Source organism: Sapajus apella, unplaced genomic scaffold, assembly GCF_009761245.1.
Source record: "Sapajus apella isolate SASKATOON/1434 unplaced genomic scaffold, GSC_monkey_1.0 scaffold658, whole genome shotgun sequence".
NCBI classification, from domain to species: Eukaryota; Metazoa; Chordata; class Mammalia; order Primates; family Cebidae; genus Sapajus; species Sapajus apella.
Genome location: NW_022437584.1, coordinates 8,764 through 26,825, shown reverse-complemented (window position 1 = coordinate 26,825; position 18,062 = coordinate 8,764). Strand labels below are relative to the sequence as shown.

At 43.1% G+C, this 18,062-nt stretch overlaps 2 pseudogenes across 1 annotated transcript; both read left to right on the top strand.

Annotated features, from left to right (window-relative positions):
• Positions 1–387: 387 nt before the first annotated feature.
• On the top strand, positions 388–1,211 carry LOC116546186 (annotated as a pseudogene). Its single transcript, XR_004266615.1, has one exon. The product of XR_004266615.1 is annotated as a 40S ribosomal protein S6 pseudogene (transcript).
• Positions 1,212–16,982: 15,771 nt separating this feature from the next.
• On the top strand, positions 16,983–17,230 carry LOC116546187 (annotated as a pseudogene).
• The last annotated feature ends 832 nt before the right edge of the window (positions 17,231–18,062 follow it).

The window sequence follows — 18,062 nt, the reverse complement described above, 5'->3', positions numbered from 1 at the left end:
TTTGTAATTTTCCCTGTGCTTGTTTGTGAGCCTGTTCACTTATTCTTTCATCCAACAAGCATTTACAGTGCACCTAATATGTGCTAGCCACTGCATTAGGTGCTAGGGTTTAAAATATTGAGTAAAATACATTCTCTGTCCTTATGGAGCTCACAGTCCATTTCAGACAGGCAAGTAACAATTAGGCAATGTGGTAGCTGACATAATGAAGTATAAAGGTGTCACAGATGGCATTAAAAAAACGTCAAGGCTGGGCGTGGTGGCTCACTCCAGTAATTCCAGCACTCTGGGAGGCTGAGGTAGGGCAGATAAACTGAGGTCAAGAGTTCAACCAGCCTGCAACATGGTGAAACCTCATCTCTACTAAAAATACAAAAATTAGTCTTTTCTGTGGCGCCTGAAAGGCGTATAGCTGCTTCAAGATGAAGCTGAACATCTCCTTCCCAGCCACTGGCTGCCAGAAACTCATCGAAGTGGATGATGAACGCAAACTTCGTACTTTTTATAAGAAGCGTATGGCGACAGAAGTTGCTGCTGACGCTCTGGGTGAAGAATGGAAGGGTTATGTGGTCTGAATCAGTGGTGGGAACGACAAACAAGGTTTCCCCATGAAGCAGGGTGTCTTGACTCATGGCCGTGTCCGCCGGCTACTGAGTAAGGGGCATTCCTGTTACAGACCAAGGAGAACTGGAGAAAGAAAGAGAAAATCAGTTCGTGGTTGCATTGTGGATGCTAATCTGAGCGTTCTCAACTTGGTTATTGTAAAAAAAGGAAAGAAGGATATTCCTGGACTAACTGATACCACTGTGCCTCGTCGCCTGGGGCCCAAAAGAGCTAGCAGAATTTCAATCTCTCTAAAGAAGATGATGTCCACCAGTATGTTGTAAGAAAGCCCTTAAACAAAGAAGGTAAGAAACCTAGGACTAAAGCACCCAAGATTCAGCGTCTTGTTACTCCATGTGTCCTGCAGCACCAACGGCAGCGTACTGCTCTGAAGAAGCAGCGTACTAAGAAAAACAAGGAAGAGGCCACAGAATATGCTAAACTTTTGGCCAAGAGAATGAAGGAAGCTAAAGAGAAGTGCCAGGAACAAATTGCGAAGAGACGCAGACTTTCGTCTCTGCGAGCTTCTACTTCTAAATCTGAATCCAGTCAGAAATAAGATTTTTTGAGTAACAAATAAATAAGATCAGACTCAAAAAAAAAAAAAATACAAAAATTAGCCAGATGTGGTGGTGGGTGCCCATAGTCCCAGCTATTCGGAAGGCTGAGGCAGGAGAATCAATTGAACCTGGGAAGCAGAGGTTGCAATGAGCCAAGACCATGCCACTGCACTCCAGCCAGGGTAACAGAGTGAGACTCAGTCTCAAAAAAAAAAAAAAATCAGAATTATAAATTGCACCTGGAGCAATTGCAGAAGCTGGGGTTAAATCTAGAAGAATGAGTTAGCCTTTATTGAGCAGACTCCAATGGACGTGGCATTCTAGGCAGAGGGAATTGCATGTGTACATTTTTTTTTTCTTTTCTTTTCTTAGCTTCTTTGCATTGAGTTGCATGTGTACCTAAAAGCACAAGAGACACACTGAATTCACGGAAATACCTGTAGTACTGGGGTGAGCTGAGGAGTGAGAAGGTAAAATTGAAGAAGCACGAGCCAACTCTGGTATTGAAGGTTCTACTCAGCCGGGCACAGCTGCTCATGTCTGTAAACCCCGCACTTTGGGAGGCCAAGGTGGGCGGATCACTTGAGGTCCGGGGTTCAAGACCAGCCTGGCCAACATGATGAAACCCCATCTTTCCTAAAAATACAAAAAATTAGCTAGGTGTTGTGGTAGGCACCTGCGTTCCCAGCTACTCAGGAGGCTGAGGCAAGAGACTTGCTTGAACCCAGGAGGCGGAGGTTGCAGTGAGCCACTGCACTCCAGAGTGGACAACGAGAGCAAAACTCCATCTCAAAATAAATAATAAATAAAAGTAAAAATGAAAGTTCTACTAAGAAGTTTAGACGATGTAGTAGATGACACTAAACCAATTGTCCTCTGTTCCTTAGCATCTCTAATTGTGCCCTGCTGTCAACCACCAGAGACATGGGAAATGCACAGAAATGATGACCCATCATCATTCTGGGCTTGCCTTGCTTCCCCCCATGGAGCTTCTTCTCACCCAGTGGCCTCCTTCATCTCTGACCCCTGTTGTTTTGCCACAGGATATTTTTCCTGTTTGTCCTGCTTGAAATTGTAATCCAGCTCTAAACTGGTTATCTTATTCCTGACCTGATGTTGGATCTCAGCTAATTTCTTTTCTGTTCCAGGACTCCAGAGCACTTTTAACCAACTCTCAAGGTCACCACACCTACCTGATTCTACTCCCATCCCCCCTGTAGATATGGTGAAGAAATCAGAGATGTTAAGGAGGGTGTGACAGGTCATCAGGATGATGAAATCAGGATGTTCTGATAACAGTGTGAGGGCGTCAGTTGCTGAGTTGTTAGGAGTGAGCTGAATATGTGTCAGCCAAGTGGAGAATGTTCAGGTGGAACTGGATACAAAACTAGGGCTCGGGCTCACAGGGAAGATTTGGAAGTCGTAACCATACCGAAAGTCTGTAGATGTGACTGACCAGAAAGGAGCCTTGAGGGAGTAGAGAAGAAGACTAGAACAAGCACTTGGGGACAAACATTTGAAATAATGGCCGAAAAAGTAGAAGAAGGAAGAAGACAAACACACAGATAACAGATATGCTGAGAATGTCAGGCACGTGCTGCATCCCACACTGCACAAGGGTTCAAAGGCCTAAGAGGGAACGATGGGGGATAAAGAAAAACGCAAAGACAGACATAGAAAAAGCTGGGCCAGGTGTTCCAAGAGATGAGGATGTCAGTCTCTTCAGCCCCTACCTGTCTCAGAGTACCATATTTTATATGTTCACAAAGCACATAGCAGAGGGAGGGTGCAGTTACCCAGAACAGCCGGTGGTTATAATTCTCAGACTTCAGTTAACATACTTCAGCTAACAACTATTTTGCAGCAAGGTCAGTGAAAGCTGGTTATCTTTCTCTAGGTCCGTCTGCTTTTCTGCAAGACATACACATTCCCCTATTATGGTTTCACTTCTCTGAAGTTCACCCAAAGTTCACAGCAGCCTTGCTGCTGCTTCCCCCCAGAGCGGGTGGGCTACTCAGGCTCTCTTCAAGAATGTATCTGGCACACCCAGATATACCTAATTTCAACTATACTAGCAGGACCCAGAGAAGTATATGTTCACAGATGATCTGTGGGTTTTGTGGTTTGGTTCCCTCCCCCTAGAACAAGTGGCAGGTGTTTGTTCTGCTTCCCCATTGTGGTGGTCCAGAAGCTTTGAAGGTAAATGACCGTGACCCATCACCATTACTGACTGTGTGCCCCATGGCCCAAGGTCTCCACACACCGAATCCCAGCCCAGGCATTCCTCCAGGTCCCTCCTGCCCTTTCTGCTTATAGGAATCAGCAGCCTAGAATCCTAGGGTGATTCCGAGTGCCACTCATCCTCTAGCTACATCCATTCTAGAAGGCCTCTGTCATGCTGGAACCCACTTGTGTCAGGGAGGCTAGTCCTGGACGTGGTCAATGATGCAGAGTCTGCCCCTGGAGGCACTTAAGAAAAGGACAAAGATTTTAGCAGAACTTCTCTTCCAGACCCTCGGTGAGGGTTAAATACTGATGCTGTCCTAAGATAATATGTGCCTGCCTAAGGACATTCTGGGCTAACTGGTTAGCCTCTGGGCTTGGAGCCAGACAAACGTGGGTTTAAGGCTCTTCATCTACCATGTGGCTTTGGCAAATTGTTTAACCTCTCTGAGTATCAATTTCCTTTTCCATAAAATAGCAAACCTGGCCAGGGTGGTGTGAAAGGAAGTTTGTTGATGCATATACCATATCCAGCAGAGCTCCTTACCCACAAGATACTTACTCTTCTTTCCTTTGCTTTGCCTGTTTGTTACTGGAAAGGGATCCCAATCCAGACCCCAAAAGAGGGTTCATAGACCTTATGGAAGAAAGAATTTTAAGCAAATCCATTGAGTAAAGTGAAAGCAAGTTTATTAAGAAAGTAAAGAAATAGGTCAAGCACGGGATTATATGCCTGTAATCCCAGTACTTTGGGAGGCCAAGGTGGGCAGATCCCTTGAGGGAAACCAGCCTGGCCAACATGGAGAAACTACATCTCTACTAAAAATACAAAACATTAGCTGGGCTTGGTGGTGCATGCCTATTAGTCCCATCTACTTGGGAGGTTGAGGCAGGAGAATCACTTGAACCTGGGAGGCAGAGATTGCAGTGAGGTAAGATCAGGCCACTGCACTCCAGCCAGGGCAACAGAGTGCGACTCCATCTCCAAAAAAAAAAAAAAAAGAAAGCAAAGGAATAAAAGAATGGGCCAGGTGCAGTGGCTCACACCTGTAATCCCAGCATTTTTGGAGGCCAACACAGACAGATCATAAGGTCAGAAGTTCGAGACCAGCCTGGACAACATAGTGAAATCCTGTCTCTACTAAAAATACAAAAATTAGCCAGATGTGGTGGCACGCACCTGTAGTCCCAGTTACTCGGGAGGCTGAGGTAGGAGAATCACTTGTACTTGGGAGGCAGAGGTTGCAGTGAGCTGAGTGAGACCATGTCATTGCACTCCAGCCTGGGTGACAGAGTGAGACTCCATCTCAAAAAAAAAAAGGAATAAAAGAATGGCTATTCCATAGGCAGAGCAGTGGCAAGGGCTGCTCAACTGAGTATACTCATAGTTATTTATTGATTATATGCTAAACAAGGGAGGAATTATTCACGAGTTTTCTGGGAAAGGGGCAGGCCCTTCCCAGAACTAAGGGTTCCTCACCCTTTTAGATCATATAGGGTAACTTCCTGACACTGCTATGGCATTTATTTGTAAACTGTCAGGTCATTGGTGGGAGTGTCTTTTAATTATAATACATTAGCATATAATGACCAGTGAGAACAACCAGAAATCACTTTTGTCTCCATTTTGGTTTCAATGAGTTTTGGCTTTCTTCTTTACTGCATCCTGTTTTATCAGCAGGGTCTTTGTGACCTGTATCTTGTGATACCAGTCCTGTCAACCTCCTATCCCGTCTTGTGACTAAGAATGTCTGACCTCCTAGGAATGCAGCCCAGTAGATCTCAGCCTTATTTTACACATCCCTATTCAAGATGGAGTCGCTCTTGTTTTTTGTGGGGTATTTTTTTTGGTTTTGGTTTTTGTTTTTGTTTTGTTTTGTTTTGTTTTGAGACAGTCTCATTCTTGTCAACCAGGCTGGAGTGCAGTGGCGTGACTCAGCTCACTGCAACACCTGCCTCCTGGGCTCAAGCAATTCTCCTACCTCAGCCTCCTGAGTAGCTGGGATTACAAGTGCCTGCCACCACACCCGGCTAATTTTTGTATTTTTAGTAGAGATGGGGTTTCACCATGCTGGCCAGACTGTTCTCAAACTCCTGACCTCAAGTGATCCACCTGCCTTGGCCTCCCAAAATGCTGGGATTATAAGCGTAAGCCACTGTGCCCGGCCTGAATCCTTCTCGTTCTAATATCTGACGTATTTCTTTCCTCCCTTGTACAAGAGGATCCTTAATTCTAAGGGTTGTAGAGGGACAAAGATCCATCTTTTGCAACTTCTTCAGGCTGAATAAGGGTGATGATTGTCCTTCCCTATTATTCAGGTCTTTTGTATCCAGGGTAGAGAGGAGCTCAGTCAGAAAGCATTGGTATGCTAAGGGCCATTTATAACTCTGAGTTCCGACAACAGGTGAAATCTGGATGATTAATAAGTATTCAGTTAGAGAAAATGTTGACTAAGCTTATCCTGCATTCGTACACAAAGAGTACAACAGCAATATATTCCACAATAGTAAAGCAAAATAAGTAAAACTATCCCAAGTAAACTAAATAAGAAAGCTTTCCATGAACTGAGCAACTGTTGGAACCAAGCTGATATGAAGTTGCTAGCTGAATCTAATCAGAACTAACTTAGTGCCCAGAATTAGAATACTGATCCAGACTTTGACATTACCCATTCCTGTTGTTTCTTTTTTATTCCTTTTTTTTTCCTGTGTGTGTGTGTTATTTGTTTTTTTTTTTTAAGACAGAGTCTCACTCTGTTGCCCAGGTTGGAGTGCAGTGGCACAATCTCAGCTCACTGAAACCTCCGCCTCCCGGGTCCAAGTGATTCTCCTGCCTCAGCCTCCCAAGTAGCTGGAATTGCAGACAGGCACCACCACACCCAGCTAATTTTTGTATTTTTAGTAGAGATGGGGTTTCACCATGTTGGCCAGGCTGGTCTTAAACTCCTGACCTGAAGTAATCAGCCCGCCTCCACCTTCCAAAGTGCTGGGATGACAGGCATGAGCCACTACCTGGCTTTTTTTTTTTTTTTTTTGAGACAGAGTCTCAGGCTGGAATGCAATGGCACAATCTCGGCTCACTGCAAATTCCACCATTCCACCTCCAGTTTCAAGCACTTCTCCTGCCTCAACCTCCCGAGTAGCTGGGACTACAGGTATGTGCAACCACTCCTGGCTAATTTTTGTATTTTCCGTAGAGACGGGGTTTCTCTTTGTTGGCCAGACTGATCTGGAACTCCTGACCTCATGATTTGCCTGCATTGGTCTCCCAAGGTGCTAGGATTACGGGCGTCTGGCCCCCTCTTGTCTCTTCTGGCCTGGAGTCAGAAATCACTGGTTGGTTCACAGGAATAAGCAGGGTCAGTCTAAATTGCAGAAAAAAACTCAAAAACAACTGATGAAATGAGAATTTAATAACAGGTGTACCATAATTGTGGAAACATATTTTTTCTCTCCCCAGTTTCCCATTTTTATTAAAAACAAATAATAATGGATCCAATTTGTTTCATTATACTTGGCCTGATTATTTGCATAAAGCACAGCAAGAATAATTATTTGCCACATAGGCTCTTTTTTTTTAATTGACTTTGATGGAAATTTGTTTCATAAGGAATCTTTTTAAAGCCTTGAGCCATGGGTTTATACCACCAGATGCCTCCATGAGTTGGATAAATTTCACTCCTTTAAGGTCCCAAGATAACTTTGAGCTACTGGGCCTGTCAGAAAGTGACATTCTTTACTTGCCACAAGTCAGGAACCCTGTACAGGGACTATGTATACAAGGTATGAGACCAGTTTTCCCAAGGGGCTTTTATTGGCTCTATAAGTCAAGTTTGATTCCTGAATGGAGTCTGCTTGTATCAGAAAGCATGCCATTCCAGTCAAAGCCTTGGTAAAATGACTGGTGTCTCCAACTGTGTCCTGTTATAAAAGAAAAGAGATTCTTATTACACTTACGCAGGTAACTATGTGGCCATAAGTTAAGAATGCTCACAAATGGTTTTCAAATTCTAGAGCAATCAAGTAGAGAGAAAAAAAAATATGCTCCAAATTTTCCTCACAGGAGTATACTTTACTCAGTTGTTAAAAGCTGTAAATAGCTCCAAAGAAAAGTTTTCTTGACTCTGAAAAACAAAACAGAAAGGATCAGAAATGTTTTAAGCAAAAAGTCATAAAAAGATTCTTTGGGTCTTTTATAGTTCAATCTGTGCAACTAATTCCTGTTTTGCTTGATATTTATGTACAGATTAATTTTTCAAGAGGGTCTTGGAAGTTTCTTCCTCTCTATTTTAATAGTACATTTTCCAAAGTTATCACAGACCTGCATTCAAGAGCAGCTGTCATAGTCCTATAGCTGATTATAAGCCACTCTTTAGGCCGGGCATGGTGGTTCACGCCTGTAATGTCAGCACTTTGGGAGGCCGAGGTGGGTGGATCACTTGAGGTCAGGGGTTTGAGACCACCCTGGCCAATGTGGTGAAACCTCGTCTCTACTAAAAATCCAAAAATTAGCCAGGTATAGTGACTTGTGCCTGTAGTCCCAGCTACTTGGGAGGCTGAGGCAGGAGAATCGCGTGAGCTTAGATCACACCACTGCACTCCAGCCAGGGTGACAGAGTAAGACCTTGTCTCAAAAAAAATAATAATGATAATGATAATTAATAAACCACCTTTTAAGGAGAATCAAAAAAAGACAACAATTATCTGTGCATGACAAAAAAGTCTCAGGGCAGTCACAAAGACACAACTGACAAGGAAATTTGCTTACCTTTGTGGCACACAATTTAACATAACAATCATAATTGTTACTGATAACATACACTAAGTCATATCAGAATTATAGGAGTTTCCTGTAATTTTGGAATGCATACCAATAACATTTATACAAATATAGCCCAAAGAAAGCAAAACACCGTTTCATATTTGACAGTGCTTCCTGTATGATTTTAATATACCAAATAAGCCAAATATGTCATTTTTGGACTTTAGGGGACCTGATATCTAAAGGATTAATTAGGTCAGAAAAAGACATAATTTATCATTTGATTTTGGAAACTTTGTCAAATATCAAAGGTTCGAAACACTTGATAATATAAAATCAAATCGTAGGTCACCGTAAGTCATTTATTTAGCCAAAACAATAACTCAAAAAGGCAAAAATCTTTGTTCATTGATAAAGGGACAACTTAGGTTTCCAGACAAGCTGTCTCTTTTCTCTCCCATTTTTTTTCCTGTAACTTATTCAAAAAGCAAACAAAAATCTTTCATTATCTTTTACTATTACACAAAAATCTTTTTCAAGAGATAGCCAAACTTCACCTTTGCATTAGTGTACCATTAATGTCAAACCCAATTCATTTTTTTTCTTTTTTTTTTTAAATTGAGACAAAGTCTTTCTCTGTCACTCAGGCTGGAGTGCAGTGGCACAATCTCATTTCACTGAAAACTCTGCCTCCTGGGCTCAAGCAATTCTCGTCATACCTTGGCCTCCCAAGTAGCTGAGATTGCAGGCGTGTGCCACCGCACTGAGCTAATTTTTGTATTTTAGAAGAGAGGGGGTTTCACCATGTTGGCCAGACTGGTTTCGAACTCCTGACCTCACCTTGGCCTCCCAAAGAGCTGGGATTACAGGCATGAGCCACTACGCCAGGCCCAAGCCCAATTCTTAAAAAACCTTATAGACAAATAATATTCAATCTTAATCAGATTGACCATAAGGTAAGATTCTCATAAATCTTTTTTATAACTCTTAATTTTCTGTTAAAGAGCAGATCAGTGCTCTAAGAAAACCCTGTTGTGCTTTTATTCCAATGTTCGGTTTATGTAAAAATTGAATGATGCCCCTTTAGCTTTAGCCAATATGTTCACACACAGAATTTCTTTTACAAGATTAATCTTTCACAAACTTTCCATAACTCACTTAAACATTCAGCTTTATCCTATCTAACTTAAAACAATCCTTTAATTTTCTAAACTAGGCAAAAAAAAAAAAAAAAAATCCACATTCCCATGCCTTCTTATAATCTTTTACCAAAAGTGCATTCTAATTTCCTTACACACCTTGCATGTAAAACTGTTTTCCCAGTAGTCTCAAGTACATGTTACACTGTTAACTCTTAGCAACTTTTATATTTGGTGAAAACCCTGGTCAGTGATTTTAATTATGTACCAGGTGTGGAACCTAGAACACTAGACAGGGGAGCAGATAAGGTCTGACTCTTTCCGGCACATAGAGATTGTGGTTAATTCCACATGTCCCCAGGCCTTATCTAGACTCTAATGGCTCCAAAGCAGGTAAGTCAAACAATTTTCAAATGTCAAAGAAGCAGTTTATGACCGTAAAGAATTTAGGAAAACTAATATCTGATCTGCCTAATTTAGACCAAATGTCTGAAGTATGAAGACATTTTTAACCAATAATCTTTAAAATATTGTCTTTATTTCCCAAAGATTACTAAAGTCACATAAACTAAGACATTACAGTTTTTACTTTTCTGACAAAATATTTTATTCAAGTGCTTACAATTTTTAAGCCAATTAATCAGGGCTCTTTTATATAAACATCACACATACATACATGTAATAGACAGAAGATTCAGTAGCTGTAAGATTTTTTCACTTGTCAGTTTTTGTTTCTTATTTAGATTGCTGGCTTCAGGGTGAAGTCCATGGAGGAACAGGGCCAGGAAAGCATGCAGTTTCTAGGGCTTAATAAACAAGCACAGCTGGAAGATAAAACAGATCCCAAAAATCAAAGGTCCCATTTCTATACTGGATCCTGGATCTCCAAAAGAAAGAAACACTACAAAATAAGACAATGCAATGATTTTACAGTGCATTTTATTGCAAGGCAACTCAAAGCCAATCAGCCCATTCTGTAATCAGACCATCCCCCAAGACAGTCTTATTCCTCAGTCTAGGGGTGGGGACGTTTCTATACCTTCCTGGTAGCCAAGAGCACACTTCTTTGACCCAAACTTGCAAACGGCCAAATATTCCCCCGTAACTGCCATTAGCCATTCCTAAAAGTATATTTCCTGCCTAGTTATTACACACCAAAGCTCTCTTATAATGCGAAGTAATTTCTGATACCCCCTAACATCAAAATCATCAGATAACACAGCACAAACAGGACAGAGCCTTAGATTTTGAGAGCAATCTATCCATTCTCAATTCCTGGGGTTTCGTGAAGAAAACAGAGGTTTTTCCCAAAACATGCTTATAAGAACACATGGGAATGTGATGTCTCTGTTTTTCCAAAGGAGTCCCGGGCTGTTGGAAATTATCTTACTTCCTCTCATGTGTGCATCAAGAGTGGCAGGAAGACAAAATGGAGAAAAATAGTTCAATTGACTGAGAAGAAGAAAACTTTTTTTTTTCTTCGGGAAAATAAGATCTAAGAAGAGAAGAAAAACACAAAGGCCTTTTAAATATATGTATAGCTTGGATATCCGCTTCTAATTAAACTGACTCAACCAAATCTCTTGTTGGCAGACTCTAGCCAGGACAAACAGCCAGTATTTCTGGCTTTTGAATTTTACCAGAAGTAACCTCCCATAAGCTTTAACTGAGGTTATGATTTAACCACGAGTGTACAAGCTATTTTCAAAAAGGTGGTTAGCAGTTTTTACAAAATCTAGAATCTCCAAAAGTAACTCAGAGAAAGGAAAATTCAAGAAGGGAAGTCAAAAGTTGTCCGTGAGAGCCGGGCGCGGTGGCTCAAGCCTGTAATCCCAGCACTTTGGGAGGCCGAGGCGGGTGGATCACGAGGTCAAGAGATCGAGACCATCCTGGTCAATATGGTGAAACCCCGTCTCTACTAAAAATACAAAAAAAATTGGCTGGGCATGGTGGCGCGTGCCTGTAATCCCAGCTACCCAGGAGGCTGAGGCAGGAGAATTGCCTGAACCCAGGAGACGGAGGTTGCGGTGAGCCGAGATCGCGCCATTGCACTCCAGCCTGGGTAACAAGAGCGAAAACTCCGTCTCAAAAAAAAAAAAAAAAAAAAAAAAAGAACCTAACATGTCAAAAGTTGTCTGTGAGAATCAAGTGGCAAAGGTCACAGATATCACATCAGAAAGGATTCATTCTCTCAGCCAGGGTTAGAGCCCAGGCTGCCTTTGTGAAAAGACAAAGCCTTAGCTACTAAACTACAGCTTTGGGCAGTTTCCATTGCACTTCCCAGAAGGAGCCTAAAGCAGTCAGTCTTGAGCTTGCAAAGTCTTTTAAGTGTGCGAGATAATTTTTACAGCTAACTATGACATGAATTCCAAAATTCCTGTCTTCTGGATGGCAGAGACCAAGAGAAAGTACTACCACCTGGTTACAAGGTCAAGCTCCCAATGACATAAAACAAGATGACAAGGAAACCTTATCCTTTCTTTTTTTTTTTTTTTTTTGAGACAGAGTCTTGCTGTGTCGCCAGGTGCCAGGCGCCAGGTTGGAGTGCAACGGCACAATCTCGGCTCACTGCAATCTCCGCCTCCTGGGTTCAAGCAATTGTCCCGCCTCAGCCTCCTGAGTAGCTGGGACTACAGGTGCGCACCACCACACCCAGCTAATTTTTGTATTTTTTTAGTAGATACGGGGTTTCACCATGTTGGCCAGGATGGTCTTGATCTCTTGACCTTGTGATCCGTCCGCCTCGGCCTCCCAAAGTGCTGGGATTACAGGTGTGAGCCACCACACCCGGCCCCTTATCCTATTTCTATTGTTTGTTTGTTTCAAGGACTTGCAGCAAAGCTTATTATCTGACTAGTTTGCTGGACCAGCTAGAATAGAAGGTTTATAGAGGTCTTAAAGCTCACATTCTATTCTATGGCACACCTTTTCATGACAAAATGGCAAAGAGAAATTCATGGCACAAAGTGCACCAGATTCACTACAGCTTAAGACTAGCCTCACACATCCATTTTTTTATTAATCAAATCCCTTTCAAGAGAGAAAAAAATTACAGTGATTTTTACCATTTATTCAACAGGTTTACGCAGAGAAGGCAGAAGTCTGAGTGGTAAGAAATTCTTACCCTTTTGCCAGGATGCCAGGTTTCTGGGTTCCCTTTTTCTCTAAGTGATTTTGATGGCCCTGTTTGCTGCGCCATAGCTATGGGGGTCAAGCCACTTTGCAAAAGATATCATCTTTTATCATTTTGTGGAACCACGGCCAAAAGCCTCTTGATTTTGTAAGATGCCGCCCAGGGGGTTGCATGGAGTAACCAATTTACATTTTCTTTTCCAGCCAGAGAAAAATACATGTGACAGGCCAGGCACAGTTGCTCACACTGGTAATCCCAGCACTTTAGGAGGCCAAGATGGGTGGATCATGGTGGCTGAGGTAGGAGAATCACTTGAACCCAGGAGGTGGAGGTTGCAGTGAGCTGAGATTGTGCCATTGCACTCTGGCCTGGGCGACATTGAAGCAGCTTGGGTTTTTTTTTTGTTTTTTTTTTTTTTCCTGTTTTGTTTTGTTTTGATTTTTAATTGAGATAGGGTCTTGTTACCAGCAGCGAATCCAGACGGGTCTGCAGCAACCACAATTCTTGCCTCCTCCAGTGGGAGTGAAAGTTTATTAAAAAGCTTTAGAGCAGGATGGAAAGGAAGTGAAGTACACATGGGAAAGGGCCAAGCAGGAGACGAAAGATCAGGTGCACCATTTGATCTGTTGACTTGGGTTTGTGGGTTTTTTTTTTAATTATTATTATTATTATCATTATTGAGCTGGAGTCTTGCTCTGTCTCCCAGGCTGGAGTGCAGTGGTGTAATCTCAGCTCACTGCAACCCCCACTTCCCAGGTTCAACTGATTCTCCTGCCTCAGCCTTCCAAGTAGCTGGGACAATAGGCGCGTGCACCACGCCCAGCTAATTTTTGTATTTTTAGTAGAGACAGGGTTTCATCATGTTGCCCAGGCTGGTCTCAGACTCTTGACCTCAGGTGATCTACTCGGCTAGGCCTCCCAAAGTGCTGGGATTACAGGCGTGAGCCACTGCAACCGACTTGGGGTTTTATACATTGCATATTTCTGGAGTCTCGCAGTTTACCTCTCCCTCAATTCTTCCCTTGGGGTAAGCTGTCTGCATGTGCAGAGGCCTGCTAGCACTTGGGAGGGGAGCATGCGCAGTGTGTTTACTGGCGTTGTACACATGCTCATTTGAGCCGTCCTTCCCTTACCATCTAGCATTCGTAGGGAAAGTCATATACCAGTTAAACTCTGCCATTTCGCCTCTTAATTTGCATGCTTGAGCCCCCTCGCCCAACTCCTGAAATCTTATTGAGAAGCTGCTGATCACCAGTTTCAGGTATTCTGCCTTTCCCTGGTGCTGGTTGTGGCCAATTATTGTTTTAAAGAGACAGTAACAACTGCCTGACCACCACCTGATGGTCACCTGACATTCCTGGTATATGTATGGCAGGGGTATAGTGAGGAGCCCTCTCCTGCCCTGCTCATGCCTGACTAGCTACCTAAGACAAGAGTCTCACTCTGTTACCCAGGCTAGTCTTGAACTCCTGAGCTCAAGTGATCCTCCCACCTCAGCCTCCCAAAGTGATGGGATTGCAGGCATAAGCCACCAAACCCAGCCTTGAATCAAATTTTTAAAAACTTTGAGGCCAGGCATAGTGGCTCATGCCTGTAATCCTAGCACTTTGGGAGGCCGAGGCGGGCAGATCACGAGGTCAGGAGCTCGAGACCAGCCTGATCAACATGGCAAAATCCCATCTCTACTAAAAATACAAAAAAAAAATTAGCCAGGCATGGCAGCACACGCCTGTAATCCCAGCTACTCAGGAGGCTGAGACAGGAGAACTGCTTGAACCGGGGAGGTGGAGGCTGCAGGGAGCCAATATCACACCACTGCACTCCAGCCTGGGCGATAGAGCCAGACTCTGTCTCAAAAAATAAAAATAAAAACTTTGATGCCAAACTAAGTTTCCCTATTTTTTTATTTTACCAAGTATGGGCACTAAAAAAGAAAACAATTCACTACCATCATCATCACTTTATAAAAGAAAATTTTAACCATAAAAATGAAGAAAATAATCTCAGAACTGAGGTCAATCATTTGGTGAAAAGAGTTGTAGTACTTTTATTTTTCCCATTTCTCTTAGGCCTGGTGAAAGTACTACCAGGAACCAGCACTGATTTGTTGGTGGGCATTTGGGGACAGTGAACACAGGGCAGGTAGCAGAGAGGCATTGGCTATGACAGGTATGGGAGGCAGCCTGGGGCCATGGAAACAGCTCTGGAGGCCAGCCACCTCTGGTTAGACTCTCAGCACTGCAATTTCTCCTGAGCAAGTGACAGAATCTTTCTGAACCTCAACTTCCTTTGAAATCAGGAGACAAGTAGTTCCCTCAGAGAGTTTTTGTGATAATTAAATGAGAAAAGTATATAAGGCACCTAAATACAAGGCACCTGACAATAAATATTGAATAAATAGTGCTTTCCCTTCTTTGAGGAAACAAACTCAGAGCGGGCTTTTAACTGCCCCGAATGACTTTGGGATGATCTTTTCTGAAGATAAGTGGGGCTTCTCAATGTTCACAAATTGGAATGCATCAAAATCACTGGGAAGCTTGTTAAACATATTACGTGACCAAACTTCACCTAACAAGTTCTGATTCCAGGGCTTTAGGGTGGCGTCCTGACATCTGTATTTTAATAAGCTCTTGAAGTGATTCATGTGCACACCAAAGTCCGTGAACCTTTGTACTAATAACTAATTGATTAAGCCATTCATAGAATAAGTATGTGCTAGGTACTGGGCAGAAACAAAGAAAAAAATTTATTTATTTATTTATTTATTTATTTGGAGACAGAGTTTCACTCTGTTTCCCAGACTGGAGAGCGATGGCACAATCTTGGCTCACTTCAACCTCCGCCTCCCAGATTCAAGCAATTCTCTGCCTCAGCCTCCCAGTAGCTGGAAATACAGGCACATGCCACCACGCCCTGCTAATTTATGTGTTTTCAGTAGAGACATGGTTTCATCATGTTGGCCAGACTGGTCTTGAAATCCTGACCTCAAGTGATCCACCCACCTCGGCCTCCCAAAGTGCTGGGATTACAGGTGTAAGCCACTGCTCCAGGACAAGAAAACAATTTATCTTTTGATATGCCAATGCCTATTACAGGGTCTTGCACATATGAGCATTTATTTAAAAGCTAACAAATAACAGCCTTTAAGGAGGTGCATCTTTATGGGGGAGACAGACATAAATCAATAAATCCATAAATACATTGGGCACCAAGAAAGGATATCTGAAGGGAACTAATGCTGCCTTCAGAGAGAGATGTCTGAGAAGGCTTCCTAGGGAAGGGACATCTGACAGCTTAAAAGTTAGGCAGGGTTAAAAAAAAGGGGGGGGCGCTGGGCGTGGTGGCTCATGCCTGTAGTCCCAGTTACTCGGGAGGCTGAGGTGGGAGGATCACTTGAGACCAGGAGTTCTGGGCTGTAGTGCACTATGCCGACTGGGTATCCACACTGAGTTCGGCAACAATATGGTGACCTCCCAGGAGCGGGAGACCACCAGGGTGCCTAAGGAGGGGTGAACCGGCCCGGGTCAGAAATGGAGCACGTCAAAACTCTGGTGCTGATCAGTAATGGGATTGCACCTGTGAATAGCCACTGCACTCCAGCCTGGGCAACATAGCAAGACCCCGTCTCTTAAAAAAAAAAAAAAAAAGGCAGGGTGTACCAGCCAGAATATCGCATGTGTGCAAAGATGCAGAGGAGTGACAGAAAATGACTAGATGTGTCTGGAGCTTAGGGTTCCAGGGAGAATGGTGGGCCAGAAAGCAGGAAGAGGTGTGTGTTTGAGGACCAGGTGGTGGTGGACCTGCTCTGCTAGGGTTTCAACTTTGTGATGAAGTTCATGGGATTTTCAGATAGGGGGTGAATTATCAGACTTTCATTGTAGAAAAATTATTCCAGTAGCAATCAATGTGGAGAATGGGAGGACATAGTCAGCAGGGGAGGCAGGGAGAACAATTAGGAAGCTGTGCCGACAGTCCACAAGAAGGATGCAGAAGATCTGACTGCAGTAGTGGCAGCGGAGTGTGGAAGGGAGGCATGAAGACCCATTCAAAAGATTTTTAAGCCGTTCCTTCCAGTATCAGGATTCTGTCATCCCAGTGTGGCCCTTTTCAAAACTTAAGGGAAACATTTTTTGCCTTATAGGCTATTATAAAGAAACTTTTTGATTATGAAAGCGACATAGGCTAGGTGTGGTGGCTAACACATGTAATCTCAGCACTTTGGGTGGTGATGCGGGTGAATCACCTGAGGTCAGGAGTTTGAGACCAGCCTGGCCAATGTTGTGAAATGCTGTCTCTACCAAACACACACACACACACACACACACACACACACACACACACAAAATATTAGGCAGACGTGGTGGCGGGCATTGTAATCCCAGCTACTTGGGAGGCTGAATCAGGAGAATTGCTTGAACTCAGGAGGCAGAGGTTGCAGTGAGCCAAGATTGCAACATTGCACTCCAGCCTGGGCAAAAGAGTGAAACACCACCTCAAAAAAAAAAAAAAGTAACATATATTTTCATTATGAGAACTTTAGAAAATGTAGTAAAGCAGAAGGGTGATGTGACTGTGGCCTCGCCGGCCTCGCCATGTCTGCCATTTTCAATTGTCATAGTCTATTGACTGTAATCTTGCTGCGTATATGTACCTTTGCTTATGTTTGATCCTTGGCACCCAGCCTCCTGGACAGAAATAAAACTGGATTGTTGGGTATATTTGGGAAGTGTGCCAGAATTGGTGAACAAAGAGTCCTTATGTTGTAGCATGCTGTATAGTAATGGCCTTCAGCCTCCTCTTCATACAGTAGCTGGGGAAAATGTCAGAATATAATTGCCATCAGATTTTATTGTGAACACGGACTTACTGCAGAAAATAATGGAAAGGATGGTTAACTCTTTTATCTCCGAACATTGAATGAGCTACATTTCTAGATGCTGTTCTCTATTTTTATGTTATTGGACCAATGGTCTATATAAATAATTAAGAGGTAACCATTTAATAGTCTGTAACAATCAACCTCAGTACTGTCACAACAATATTACACTCTGCAAATGTCATTCTGTTGCGTCAGATACCAAATTTTAGTGAGGTATCTCTAAGGCACATAGCAGAAAACAAATTACTCACGTTCCTTTCACTGTGATTTGGAAATGATTTAATCTTTATAGAATGAGACCCTTTTTGGACTCGCTTTTTTATTAAAATGACTCAATTTGTGTTAATAAGGAAAAAAGAAAACATAATAAAGCACAAATACGGCCGGGCGCGGTGGCTCAAGCCTGTAATCCCAGCACTTTGGGAGGCCGAGGCGGGTGGATCACGAGGTCAAGAAATCGAGACCATCCTGGTCAACACGGTGAAACCCCGTCTCTACTAAAAATACAAAAAATTAGCTGGGCATGGTGGCGCGTGCCTGTAATCCCAGCTACTCAGGAGGCTAAGGCAGGAGAATTGCCTGAACCCAGGAGGCGGAGGTTGCGGTGAGCCGAGATCGCGCCATTGCACTCCAGCCTGGGTAACAAGAGCGAAACTCCATCCCCCCCAAAAAAAAAAAAAAAGCACAAATAATATAATAGAAATCACTGGCTGGGTACAGTGGCTCGGCCTTAAATTTTTATTTCACATGTTTTTCTTGACCC